At 36.2% G+C, this 14,627-nt stretch overlaps 1 long non-coding RNA gene across 1 annotated transcript in view; it reads left to right on the top strand.

Moving 5' to 3' along the window:
• The window catches only part of LOC134533030 (uncharacterized), a 57,065-nt gene that overhangs the window by 28,258 nt on the left and 14,180 nt on the right, over positions 1–14,627 (top strand). The gene's annotated exons all lie outside the window — the stretch shown is intronic.

Here is a 14,627-nt window from a genome sequence, read left to right as displayed (position 1 = left end):
CCGATTTTGATGAAATTTTGTGTGTGAGTTCACGGGGATTCGAGGATGGTTTAGATTCACAATTGGATATTTTATCTCGATTCTGAGTTAAGAAAAACAAAAAAAAAAAAACACGCTTTAAAAGCAAAAATTGCAACGCATTATTAGAAGCCATTAAGTTTTGCTATTGTAAGGAACTAAGTAGAGTAAGAAAAAAATAAAGATCCTGACAGTTTATTGCATCGCCATATTTGTTTCAATTTTAAATACCCTTTTTGTATATTACAATTTAAATTGCAGAAAAAAAAATCATGTTTCATAGCCACACAAATAGTGAGGATGGTTTAGATTCACAATTGGATATTTTATCTCGATTCTGAGTTAATAAAAACTAAAAAAACACGCTTTAAAAGCAAAAATTGCAACGCATTATTAGAAGCCATTAAGTTTTGCTATTGTAAGGAACTAAGTAGAGAGTAAGAAAAAAAATAAAGATCCTGACAGTTTATAGTGTCGCCATATTTGTTTCAATTTTCAATACCCTTTTTGTCTATTACAATTTAAATTGCAGAAAAAAATCATGTTTCATAGCCACACAAATAGTGAGTGTGTGTCATTTCTCTATGTCCACGAGGTCTCGCCGCGTCAATTTTCTCCTTGGAGCGAACCCGTCCGCTTAATTAAATAAACAGCTTTTATCGTTGAATGATTTCATGATTTATTTAATGAAAATATGCTCTCATAAAAAAATTAGTTAGATAGACATTCAATAGGTGTCTTTCTCTCACTCTCTCTCTCTCTCTGAAATGTATGTAGCTTGCTCCCGGGTCAGTAATGCAGACAATCTTTACATTCTAGCTCAAGACGGAAAAAACAGTAAATGTGGTTTACAAAGACATTTTATGAAGTGTCTTCCCGTCATTACATTTGAAAGTAGAAACATATTTACTCAAAATTTAGGTAGAACATATTTTTATTGCAAAGACTGAAATAGAGGTGAGAAAAATTATCATTTGTGAACATAAGAAAACTACTACAACTGTATCAACTGTTATGTTATAATGTTTAAATTTCTAAATGGTGCAAGATAATACAAAATTCCATGCGGAAAAAGTCGTGGGCAACAGATACGTATAGTTATAGGTGTGGGGCTATGCATGCTGATTTTTCATATACTGCATGGATGCGAACATGTAAGAATAATCTATCTATCTTACTATAATAAAACAGTACTTTTTCTGTCTGTCTGTCTGTACGCGATTTTGATGAAATTTTGTGTGTGAGTTCACGGGGATTCGAGGATGGTTTAGATTCACAATTGGATATTTTATCTCGATTCTGAGTTAAGAAAAACTAAAAATACACGCTTTAAAAGCAAAAAAACTAAGCATTGTTGATAATTAGCCCTCATGGCAACGGGCTTTTGCATTGTTGTTGCCTTCTGCGTAACCATGGGAAAGGTTTTTGGTAACGGCAGTGGCGTGCCCAAGAGGAGGGGTATGTATAATGAGAAGATACAAATTGTCCAGCGTATAAATACTTACCGCCATATCCATATCTCACAAAAAGTACATTTGGGCAGGACAATGTCTGTCGGGTCCGCTAGAAAGATATATAGAGAGATAGAGATATAAATAGAAAGATAGAGAGAGTTATAGAGATATACATAGAGAGATAGAGAATTAGAGAGATAAAGAGAGATGCTTAGTATACGTTTAAAAAATTACAAAAAAAAATTGATTGAGGCATTGCAATGCATGCCGGGCATTATCTAGTTTATATATAAATCTGTGATATTTACCGATAATTTTAGCAGCAAGAAATTAAGTGGCCACAAGAAGTATATAATGTAAAAATTCAAAAGGGCGTAACTACAAAAAAGATAATCTACCAAAAAACCTTTCGGCACACTTATATATATATATATATATATATATGTAACTACAAAAATAATAATAGATTTCTAATAAAATTATAAACTTGAAATATTAAAGCAGATAAAAAAAAATAAAAACAAGGATTTTATTAAAAGGGCATAAGCACAAAATTTAAAATACCATCAAAATATTCTCAGTGACGCAATCTTCGATTTCCAAAAAGGGAAACATTTTTACCGTTTTTCGTTTAGCGCTGATCTTTCTGAGATATAAGCCTTTATAGTAATTATAAGCATAGTTATTTGTAAGGCACTACTTTAAATAAATAATGGGGCGTTTTCCATTTACGTAGCAGTATTTAAAATGTTACTCTATTGTTGTACTTCCATTTTGTTTCTTATACACATCTCTATGGAGTAGGCTATTTGTGCTTCGTGATGCGGTTGTCCCCAAGCTATATATATCTCTTTGGCGTTATATATCCATTGAGTTAGCGATGATCTTTTATATAATTATATATAGGATACGGTTGGTAATGTTAAAATTTAATCAAATTAAAAAAAATTAAATACACTGTATTAAATATTAATATATCCGTTAGTTAAATAATCGAGATAAAATTTAATATCTAATGAATATCAATAAACATACTGAATTTAAAAATATTGTAATTTATAATTTGTAATGCAAATAAATCTTACGGGAACATAACTAACCTCACTTAGAAAAAAATTACAAACACAATTTCTATCACTATCACAATAAATAAATGTTTTAAATTATATGGACCAGTATTCAATACAATTCACTAAAATAGGTATATGATTTTTTATTTGTATGTAGCCTTTTTTCATCTTATCAATTATTCATTGCATCACTGAATGGTTGCATGCTGCGCGCGTATCGTATAAATTCACTGAGATTATTTTTTATAACATGCCTAAAGAAGTATAACATAATTTGACTCATGTACCTATAACTTTTATGTAGCCTGTTTTCATCCTGTCATTTTTTTGCATGCTGCGCGCGCATCATAAAAATTCACTCATTTTTCCATAGCGCCCCCAAAGAAGTGTTCTTACCTTCATAATTTTTTTAAAAATAAATTTAAATTTAATATTTAGTTCGTTACGTAATTTTAGTTAGCTATAGGTTAGTTAGGTACCTAAGGCACCCGTTGAAAAATGATGAATATAACTAAAACTTTAATTTAATATAGGTACATGAATAATTTTAAAAAATTAAATTAATTTTAATACATTGCAAATGAAAATTATTTCTTATAAATGTATATAAATATATAATATTACAAAAATTGTTTTAATAAATAACCTCTTGAAAAACTAAATTGCGCATGAATTGTCTCTGGTGATTCAATAATCTTCCTTGCTGTTGATTGATTCAATATACACTTGCACTTGACGTGCAACTCTTGATCGTGACAAAGCCACATACAGTTAGTTGGTCGTGTGAAGATATATTGAACAATAAAATATGTATTTCATATTTAATTGCACATAAAAGTGATACCAAGAAAAAAGGAAAGACCAATCATGTACCTTATGACAATCATTCAAACACAGAATGGAATAAGGGGAAATACATATGAAAATATATTAGTCATGTATGTGGGAAAATAAAACTGTCAAACACATAATCATTCACACACAGAATTATACAAATCAACTACCACACAGAATCACACATTTAAGATACCTAACTATCCGATGATGTGCACGAAAATGGCTTACCCATCATAGTAAAAATATTATCTTTTCGCCACGGACTCTGCAGCAATGCTAGGAGGAACAGGTTAGCAAAGAGAATAAAAATTATATAGGATATTATGGCCTTTCAGTACAGAACTATACAAATCGGGGGGCACGGCCGTACCATCCTTTACTGGAACCATTTCGCCTCATTTTCAGGCCCCTATTTGAGAACCTCTGGATAAGGCCAGAACGCAGAAATTTTCGTCATCCAGTAAGCTATAAAATCACATACTTAAAATAAAAAATTTCAAGTCTGTAGGTCATTTAGTTCCGAAGTTAAGCGAAAGCAAAGTTTCGCATTTATGACACTCACTCACTCACTCACGATCATCAGAATATAACTAGTACTTCCCATAAACTCAGAGAGCTGAAATTTGGTACAGAGTTAGGGTTTAATGGCTACATAAAGGGAAAACTATAAAAACGAGGATAATCGAAGATCTGGAGTACCTGGTGATCCTTATTTTAAAACACAAGAGCCCAACCAAACTATTAAAGATCGACATACCGCCTTTACAAAAAATATTCAACTTTGTTTGCCTCTTCATTTGAATTCAAAAATCGAAGGTCTGAAGTATCTTATGAAGAACCCTCAGCTTGTCTCAGCTGTATTAGAGATATGGTAGGTAATGCCCCCTTCTAATATTGGTACATAAAAAAATCTACTGTTATTGCAAAAATTCCAGCGTAGTGGGACACATCTTCTAATTTAATCTAGCCTATTGCTTCCCACTGCTGGGCGAATGCCTCCCCTTCTGCTTTTAATACGCATATAAATAAAATTGAAGGAAAACTCTGGATAAGACTAGACTGGCTTTTATACTTATACTTACAAGTTTACAAGAATAAATAGTCGAACGATTAACTTTATTCTACTCGAACATGACACAAATTAAATAAACAAATTACACTAAATTATTAAATAATTTCGCTCAAAATTTGGTCAAAATATAATTTATTGCACTAAGAGTGGCGGTGATACCCGTACACGTCGCTAGATGGCGCTGACTATTTTAAAACGCGCTTACGTTTGTTTTTCCGATAACCTTATATTGCGAAGTGGCAACCGGCCGCGTTACAGTCGTTTATGACATTCTTCTACTGCGCTTGAAAACGTTTGCTAGGGATTAGGAGGGATTATTTGCATTTCGTTGATTTCGCTTATTATTTCGTGAGGTTTAGGCGTAAATATCGCGCCGATCTTTCAGAAACTAAACCGTCTAAAAGAATAAATAATGAACGCGAATGGGCAATACGAAAAACTGTTGCTACTGTACAAGGATCAGAACCGGAAAAAAAGAAAAGAAAGATTTGTAATAATAAAAAAAATTCTCTTAAAAAGAAAAAAAAATGTGTCAAATAAGAAAATCTAATAAAATAAATCAATATGCCCACGTTTCTACAAAAAGCAGTGAAATTCCACCAAAAACATTCTGTAAAAAAATTAGCCAAGTCTCGATGGAGCTGCTTGTTTATCTCTAAAAAGTAATGAAATCTAGACAAAGTCGTGCCAAGTCTAAGGTTCCTTACTGAGTTTTTTTTAATTATTATAGTTAATGTTGTGTGACTTGGTCGTTGAAGGGTACACAAGGGTACAAAACCAGGTGCTCCATGACACAATTGCACCAATCTGTCGCCAGAACCGCTACCCATTGACGATGGAAAATTGCCACTTGGAAAACGTTGATTCAATAACCAGTCAATTGTAGGCTTGATAAAGCTGCGTATTTCAATAATACTTATGTGTACGCGAGCCTGAAACAAACAGTATAAAAAATTATTTCCAGTACAGACGGACTTCTAATCATTGATAGAAGTCCGTCTGTACGTCTATTTTATGTTAGATCGGTGGTCGATTTGACGCTCCAAAAAGAAGAGAGCAGAAGTCAGCATTGTCAATGCTGAATGCATGTGTTGCACAATCAACAACAGACTAAAATGATACACTAGCATCCAATTACCAATACCAGTATGGGCTATTATCTCGCTTAACAAACAGATATAACATTACGTGTAAACAAAATTGACTTGTATGCCTACCCACTAACGTATAAAGAATGTTCAACGGCCAAGTCACACAACATTAACTATAATAATAAAAAAATCTCAGTAAGGAACCTTAGACTTGGCACGACTTGGTCTAGATTTCATTACTTTTTAGAGATAAACAAGCAGCTCCATCGAGACTTGGCTAATTTTTTTACAGAATGTTTTTGGTGGGATTATTATTACATTAAAACTGTTAAAACCAATATGACGTATTTTGGTTCCTGTATCTCCAGCCTTATACAATCAAGGTTTGTTAAATTATCAATCTAGAAAAAAGTTATTATACAGAAAATGTAGGACATGCTAGTTCTGAAGAGAAAACATATGCGCAAAATATAATTATGAACTAATGTAGATTTTCGTCAAACCGTTATTCAGATTAATGCCTTAACAAATTGTATATTTTATAAGCAGGTTTGGGAGTTTTATTAAATGGGTGGTTATTAATTTTGGTTTAGAAATCTAAGGTATAATTCTTGGTTGACGTCATTTTGGCGATAACATCAGGTAATTAGTTCCTCTGCTCAGTCCTTGTGTTAGTCGGAACGCCCGTTGCATTTATTTATACTGTTACGAGGCGGCCAGAGATGGCGGGAGCGGCGAGATGGTAGCGCTTATTTCTGGGGAAACGCCGCTGTGACTCACGTAGTGCCGTCCATCCACCTTCTACTACCATTACATGAATCCCCAATTAGTGGGCCTCTTTCTGTCCCGCGGATTCTCAAGAGAACTTTCGAGGGTAACGCCGGCAGGTGTATAAGACGACGCCGACATGCGGTGAGAGAGAGGCTGATGACACCGGCGAGCGAGGGGAACTGGTGGTGATGCGGACGAATCCTCTGAGCGATAAGAGAGTGAAGTGAAGCGGGCGAGTGACCCCCTTGGCGAGCGATAGCGGGCGACGAGATACGAGCTTCCTGGCGAATATCGGCGCATCGGGGACGGTGTCATGGCGCGACGGACGAGCGAGTAATGCGAACCGGTGAGTTGGGACTAGGGTGCGTTAGAGAGAGCCACTGACGAGCCTAGATACCGTGGAGATAGTAAATAGTGGACTTATGAAAGTGCGATTAATCTATGGACAGTAATTTGTATTGTAATTTTGGAAAAAGTGAACATAGTAGTTCATAAATAAAACTCTTATTTAATTTGGGCTTGCGTTACCACACCTGTAACAATATTTATTGGGTAAACGGCTGTAAAAGATAATGCAATTTTTTTTTCAGTAACAATATTGAAAAAGTTCTTTCAAGGCGTTTGATGCATGGAAAATATTACTAATAAACTAATTTATCAGTTATTTATTTTATTCTTATTTTTAAGCGAAAAATATACAGTAGTATTTTTAAATATATTTTTTTTACTAAGGTATGTCCTTGTAAATGAATTTTTTTTCCTTGGGCGGCAAAATAGTTCAGCAAATTAGCAACTTCAAACAGTTCATCTGAACTCCTCCACCCCCAATCAATAACACTATACATAAATAAAACCATCATTATCAATTGCTGTATGAAATTAGTTAAATCAGGAAGTACTTTAAAAGATGAGGCGAGTATTTTTAATGTAATCGAAATAGTCTAAAAAAAATTGGTTGTCTGTAAAGTCGGTTTACGGACGATAGTTTAACGTGACATCATCATAACAAAACATTGATGAAATGATTGCATACTTTTATGAATAAAATTGAATCATTTTTATTGAATTATCACTATTTTGTATGGATACAAAGGAGTGAAATGAAATCTACAATTTAATTAATAAATTTACTTTTATTTGCATTCATTAATTCAAATATGTTTATTACTTTAACGAAGAGATTATTTTAACTATAACTTTAATACATGTTTGCTATTTAACTTCTTCCAATCTGTGTTATTCTGTTAAGGATAGGACGATGATAGGAAAAGTAGGAAACGAATGGGAGTGTTTCAAGGATGATGTGAAGGAAAATGGCTTATCCAACACCAAAATGCAGTCAAAAATAATATATTTGCGTCACGGGCTCTGCAGCAATGCTAGGAGGAACGGGTTAGCAAAGAGCAATGAAAATGTTACATTGAAATGCATGAAAACAGAATCACGCCACGGACTCGGTCGCAATGCTAGGAGGTTCAGGTTAGCAAAGAGCAATATAAAATGAGCGTAACGGGTCACAGCGAAACGGGACAATGTGCGTAACGGGACACTTTTTCGTGCGTGCAGCCGGCGTTAATCGATTTATTAACCGTTGTCACGTCAAAAAAAAGAGCATGTGTAACTCAGTACACGTGATAGAAGAGGAACTTATTTTGCAATTCAAACCTCGACTCTGAAGTATATCGTAAGGTGTAAAACGGCAGAGAGAGATATGTATGTATATATATTTTTCTAAATAAACATGTACTAACAAAATTATTACTCCAAAATATATCAGGATATTAATAATTATTGATCAATCAATGATTAATTAAAAATAAATATAACTTTCTTTTTAAATACACCATAAAGAAAAACTATATGTCTGACTGTTTCTTGAAACAATTCAGCCATGTGAACGCGAACAAAGATCGTGCAGTCCCAGTATGTGTGGGCGCAACGTTTAGAGTAACGATCATTGGATCATTCTTGGGCTGAGATCCACGTGGATCGCGAATCCAAGAGCAGAATGGTGCAACTGGCTATAAAACGCTCGGTTTAAGAGTAAATTTTAGGCAAATATCCGGTAGAGATTCTTGAAAGCACTCCAGGGGATGCATTGCCCTGCGCTTGGATGCGACACCGCGCTAAAAGAACCAGTGAGCGTCGCACTTGTCATATCGCCTCACTATAAACGCAAATGCATCCATGACTACGCAGGCCCTTTAAACCTTTGCGCATAACATGTAACACGTAACCGACAGTAATACATTTCATTAAAATACTCGTACACATTATTTTTAAACACACGCAATGTCATTTGCGTGGAACGTACTTATTTTTTTTTTGTACGACGAAAGAATCCGCTGATAGACGTTTCTGTTGCGTCAGTGATAAACATCAGCACGCTTCCTGTTGTTTTGTTGACTAGTACGTTTATCAGCGCCGAGGGAACTGTTGATAGTGGTAACTCGAGGCAGTTTTGTGTAATGCAAGGATCGACTGGAGGGGATTCCACGACATTGCACTGCTCGCGTTTCAGGAAGCTCGCGACAGTCTGATGATTCACCGAGTGCGGTGTTTGTTAGGCAGGAAGCGCGAAATCACATGCTCTGGGATCAATTTGCTATACGGATTTTTATTCCCAACTAACTTGCATTTTATTTACAGTTTTATTTCCAACGTTAAAAATCATTTGCGATGTGATCAAATTTAAGTCATGAGTTTCACAAAAAAAATTTTCCGTGTCCCGTAAAGGTATGAGTTTTAGCCATTCCTTCTACGCGCCTTTTTTAAATAGTACTTTTTTTTACAGTACTCTTAAAATAAATAACCTAATTGATGATCTGGTAACCTAAATGATGATCTGGGACTGTTTCAAGGGGGTACTTTGAATGTTTAGTTTTACTGTATCTACTACATTTTACAGACATATACATGTGAGGCTAATACATAGTTAATATATTAGGGAGACAAGCGGTAAAACCGTAAAAGGTGTGTTATGATCCAAAAAAGAAATAATGCGCAGACCTCGAATAACATTTTGACGCAATTTTTCTCTCTCCAAGATACTGAACTGCAGTTTCAGAGTTGTGTGCAATCAAGAAAAAAAAATAAAGAGGTGAAAGAAAATATATTAAGCTTAGCATTCAGCTAATTAGAAAGTAAATTTTTCGTTAGTACGTTAATTTAAAATGGCTTAACTTAAATTCTTTCTTAGTGTACTATACGCCATGTCAGCCACATATATTCGCAGTGTTTTAAGAAGTGTCATTGATGTTATCTAGTTTCACTTTAGTATCCATAGCACTAAATGTGGTGTTTGATGTGTCGTAAGCCTAGGGAAGTTATAGAAATAAGGCAATTCCTTAAGGAGTTGTGTTTAGGAATTAAATTATGTCTGCAAATGTAAGCAGTAAGTCTTTGTAACGCTTAATACTTATTAATAACATATTTTAGTACACCATGAGTATATATAATAAAATAACCTTATGATGCGCAATATTTGCCTTGCTGAGTAGTGACGTGTCATTTATGAAATTAGTAATTGTTTTCCCGTTATCGAAACATTATTGTGTATCTAACTGACAAAACAGTATTAAAATCCTAATAATCTTCACCCCGGTGTCTTAACTAGTCGTACCAATCAATTTAAAGTATGTTTTTCCCAAGGAAGATATATAGTGTGAAATTTGGATATATCAGAAGTAATGAGATTATAAATACATACAATCGTGTGGTATTAAGAACTTATTGACAACTGCAAACGTAAACAGAACTGTTGTTTACCAAACATGTCAACCGTCTCTCCAGTGTTTATCCGTGCAAGCCTAGTACAGTTTAGATTGATGTAAATAAATATGTTAACAGAGTAAACGTATTGTCATGTATATTAATTGTAGCTGTTGAAACTGTGTAAATAAATCTCCGTGAGTTTGGGTATGCCAGTTACCTACAAGCCATATGGGTACTCTTGTCAGTCAGGTATACTACCTTCAATAATATATAAATATCCCCTTTTGATTTCAAGCTATTTTTGTTATTATTGATATGAAAATTTATCCCCTAGTGGGGTTACTAAGCTTGTTTTCTCAATTCACTATAAATATTTATATGATACATAATTTTATTAAATCAGATAAGAATACTTTCATTATTATTTAAACTAAACGATTGTTATAAATTGCAACTATTTGATATTCCAAGTTCTTACTATTTGTGTTGTAATTCTGTTAAATAATATCGAGTGCCCAAACAGACACATTGTCATATTTATAATGAGAAAATAATTAAGTATAAATTATTCTTCTTCCTAATACTACTTCTACTTCTTATATTGATAATCTGAAGTTGTGAATTTTAGATAGTTAAATTATAAATTATTTTAAAAAAAAATGGGAAAGACAGTTGAAACCAAAATGACGTTTTTCAGTTACGTTTTCATATAAGTAAAACTAATAATAAACAAATAATGCTCTTGATGAAATACAACAAGAAAATGGATTTCAAAAATTCTCATTACAAATTTACCTTTTAAAAAAAATGCTTCAGATACATGAAAAAAATGTTCCATTACATTATAAAGTTGTGTCTAAAACTTTTGTGCTTCATGGCATTTATCTGGTAACAGCACGTCGAAAAACGGACAGTGATATTGACAGAAACCGTGCGTTGGAAAGGCAGAGTAAAAGTCGATTAAAATGCGAACTGCTAACTAAGGGTGGGACATCCTATATGTACAATATTTTTGATGTAATACTTATAGAACCTTTGGACGTTAGGATAAATGTTACGGGTTCGGGTCAGGGGTGAGGAAAATTTTTACTTGAGGAAAAATTTCTTCCTGGACTGGTTGTTGTGTTAATCCCTTCTCTTGCGTACTGACGGAAGGCAATGTTAAACCCCTGCATAATCACCCTGTCACTACAGCCTTAACTGCGTCGCGGTTTCCATCACTGCGGCGTTGTTGGCTGTCATGTCACCACGCTCATAACCGAGCATCATGACTTGTCATGTTATGGTAAACGCAGAAAACCCTTAAGTTAACGTAAACTATCCATTTTAGCAACGGGAGTATATTTTAGTAATTAAAAAGAAAGTATTTGCATCAGTTCTGGAATTTTTGAATCACAAAAGAAAAACAAGCGAGAATCCGTACGTTGCATTAAGTATTTACTAAAAATTTGCACAGTGTATTCACTATGCTGTTATTGTCGTGTTTTGAAGAGAACAATTTATACACGATACACGTAATTAATATGTTACATGTGCTCAATGTAGACAGCATAAAATACTGTAGTATTAAAATTTCAGGATACATTAGAGAAACTGTAACATCGGGTGGTAACATTGTCCTAAAAAGTTTGCAAAAAGGAATTTGCTGCGTGCGGTATCTCTCGCCTGTGAAAGGGGGGAGTTTCAAACGTGCCAAAGTGACGAAGCCTTGTGTCGTCATCCCTGCTGTCTGACTTAATTGTTGAACTTTGTCCTCGACATGTGTTTTTGGATTCATCTGTTAGTTTTCTGTGAAAGTTTTTTTAAATTACATGTACCAGTCAATAATATCGGGTCATCTATTGTTTTCTTTTATGTTTTCCTGTTTTTAGTTGCCGTAGATATTAACCAGTTTTGCAGTTTTTCCTGTTTCGGCTGATTTGTAGGTTTTGTTTCGTTTTACTTTGTCCGACGGTCTCTCATTCGCTTGGGTTCTTTTGAGTCAAGCGTTGATTAATTATAGCTTCAAGTTTTAATTGCAATTATGATGTATTACTACCGTAGGGACTGTATTGGAACGTTTTCCACCACTGACTGTCATGAACAAAAAAAAAATAACGAATGGCAGGGCAACGTGAAAGGTTAAAATTTTCATCCGCATTTGAGAAGGAAATATGCCAACGTGACTTTATAACATCGGTAATTGAATTTTTCAGTTCATATTCAATATACGTGCTATTAATAAAGCTTCGTTAGATAGTTTGTCGTCCCGAAGACTTGTGTGGATTCATTAGCCAATCCTTTTTTTTTTTAATTGAGGTACACTTTTTTTGTCGTTTTATCGTCAGAACATGATATCACATTTAATTAACAAACTGTTCTCGGCGGTTCTATAACTGGCTAGGAGAGAGCGAGGGGGTTTACAAATTTCTCGGGTAAATGTATGGTATCCGGCACAGAGACAATTAGATCGCCTGGGGTCTACGGTTGGGTCGGTGCCGGTCTCTGTGTGTGTGTATGTGTGTGTGTGTGTGTGCGCGCGTGTGTGTGTACATATATGTATTTGAGTAACATAAAAAACCATGGGCGGCGAGCGCTCTGCAAGGCTTCACAGGTGCTCTCTTCTGTAGAGTATTTTTCCCCTTCTACTCCAGTGGCTGCGGCGCTGTTAATTAACTGAGGTGGTTTCGCGAAGCAGCCTTACGTAGATACTCTTGTCACCCTCCATCTGTCTGTTCCCGTTCTTTTTTTTTTTCTTTTTTTCCTAACCTAAGTTAAAACTAAGTGTGTAAGGGAGGGGTCTAGGTAGGGAAGACTAAGTGCGTCTCAGGGCAAGCCCTATACGCTCTAAACATGCGGGTTTTTAACCATGCAGAAAAGGTCACGTGCATAATGTGCTAGGAGGGGATTGGCAAGCCATGGCAGACGTTTTCGCCATGACTAACTCCCCTCACTCTTAATTCTAGACTAAAACTAGATAAGTTGGGCCCAGGTAAAACCTCCATAGACAGAGGGAAAACCCTGGGCACATACATGCGGGATGCATAGGTCATGCATTATTACAAGCAGGTGGATTACAGGAATAGAAGGATGGTCCTGGAAGAAGAGGGGGGCGTGGTAGAAGTTCTACTATGCAAGGGGTGGGGCACTTGGACTTTTAGTCCGCATTGGTTTGGTCAGGTCTGGTCTTTTGGGGGCGGCTTATGCCGTTTCCCGTCGTGCTGCCAGTTAGCACTCATTGTGGCTGTGTGATATGATCGTGTAAGTGGGGCGGTCGCGAACTGTGGCGTCGGACTAGACTCCAGAGTGGTGACAGAGCTTCAGGTCGACCTGTCGCCAGTAAAAGGCTGTCGGTCAGTTAGAGAAATTGCCACCATCTGTCATTGAAAAGTCCTAGCTGCAGTACTACGCTGTGTGAGCTGCGGTCGCGAGCAGGGCATCGAGCCAGACTCCAGAATGGTGACATAGCTTAAGGTCGACCTGTTGCCAGCAAAAGGCAGTCGGTCAGTTAGAGAAATTGCCACATTCCGTCATTGAAAGACTCTAGCCTAGCATCTACGCTGTTAATCTTCGAAGGATAATTTATTTATTCCATTAAGGCCCCGTTGGGCCAAAGCACGACTATTTGAATCGCCTGATAGTTTGTGTTGTGCAGTGTGTAGTGGGATGATGTGTGCTTATATATAATTGGGGCCTAATATTAACTTAACTTAATATTAACTTAATGTACGTGAGCTGCCAGCTTGTGTGCGTGCGCTCCGCGTCCCCCTCTCTTCTTTCTCCCTTTTCCACTGCCCCCTCTAACACCATCTTTCTCCTTCCCCCTCTCTCCTCTCACATTCCTCCTTCCCCCTCTTTCCCCTTCCTCTTCCCCCCTCTCAAGAATACCTATATCCCCCTCTTTTTTCTCTGTAGCCACTCAGTGCTGCTGTTACACGTGTAATGCGTCAGCGAGGGAACAAGGAAGCTCTATAAGAAATAATGTCGCCTCATTTTACAACCGTGAAGTGGATTCAAGCAACAAAATGCGAACTAGTTTATTCTACAACAAGGCCATTGGATACACAAAATTATGATCAAAGGAAATCTGAGAAAAGGTCTGTTGCAAAAAAGAAAAGATCATTAGTAAATATCCCTAGTAAATATTTTTAGCGCTCTGGGCTACTGGCCACGTGCTGCAGCTAGTGGATGGGCGGAGCGAAATATCCGAGCTTTTGGCCCCCCCGGGGGGAGGGGGGTGGAAGGGCAAGAAGCAAATGGTGAGGCTAAATGGGAGGGTTGGAAGGGAAGACTCTTTTGTCATTGTATCTGCTGGCGTCCAGTTGCTGCGTGATCTGCGAATAAGGTCACGACAAGGTGTGGGACCAGGGGCGCAACAACTAAATTTCCAAAGGGGGGGCAATATACCTTTTTATAAAGAATCATCGATCCCCTTATTGAATCGGGGGGTGCGGTGGTCCTCCCCCGGGAGAAATTTGTATTTCAATGTGGAAAATGGTGCTATTTAAGCAGTTTTATTATCTAAAAATTGATTACACAGCACTTTCTTTGCCCCCGTTTGCCCCCACTTCAAGGTTTCAGAGGGGGGGCAAAATACCCTTCCCCTATCGCTACATACACC

The sequence above is a fragment of the Bacillus rossius genome, chromosome 6 (genome assembly GCF_032445375.1).
Source record: "Bacillus rossius redtenbacheri isolate Brsri chromosome 6, Brsri_v3, whole genome shotgun sequence".
In the NCBI taxonomy this organism is placed as follows: domain Eukaryota; kingdom Metazoa; phylum Arthropoda; class Insecta; order Phasmatodea; family Bacillidae; genus Bacillus; species Bacillus rossius.
This window is presented reverse-complemented; position numbering and strand designations above follow the sequence as displayed.